Genomic DNA, 353 nt, shown 5'->3' with positions numbered 1-353 from the left:
ATATATATATATATATATACATAACAAAGTAAAGTTGTAAGGAACCGCACGAGTGAAAATATATATGAATATATGAAAGAAGGTTTGAAAATGTAATAACTTTTAGAGATGTTGACATCTCTAAAAGTTATTGTATTTTCAAACTTTCTTTCATATATACATACACACATACATACATACATACATGTCTCAAGCTACTGCTATCTAGCCCCTTCGGATGATCTCTACTCAACCGCTACACAACTGCTACTCAACACCTCTACCAACTCTCTCCCACGGCCAGACTACCTCTATCTATATGTCTTGGGCGACCCTACTTCTTCGCTTGGGGGCGTCGAAACAACAATATATAT

The sequence above is a fragment of the Octopus bimaculoides genome, chromosome 1, assembly GCF_001194135.2.
Source record: "Octopus bimaculoides isolate UCB-OBI-ISO-001 chromosome 1, ASM119413v2, whole genome shotgun sequence".
Lineage (NCBI taxonomy): Eukaryota > Metazoa > Mollusca > Cephalopoda > Octopoda > Octopodidae > Octopus > Octopus bimaculoides.
Note: the sequence above shows the minus strand (reverse complement) of the source record.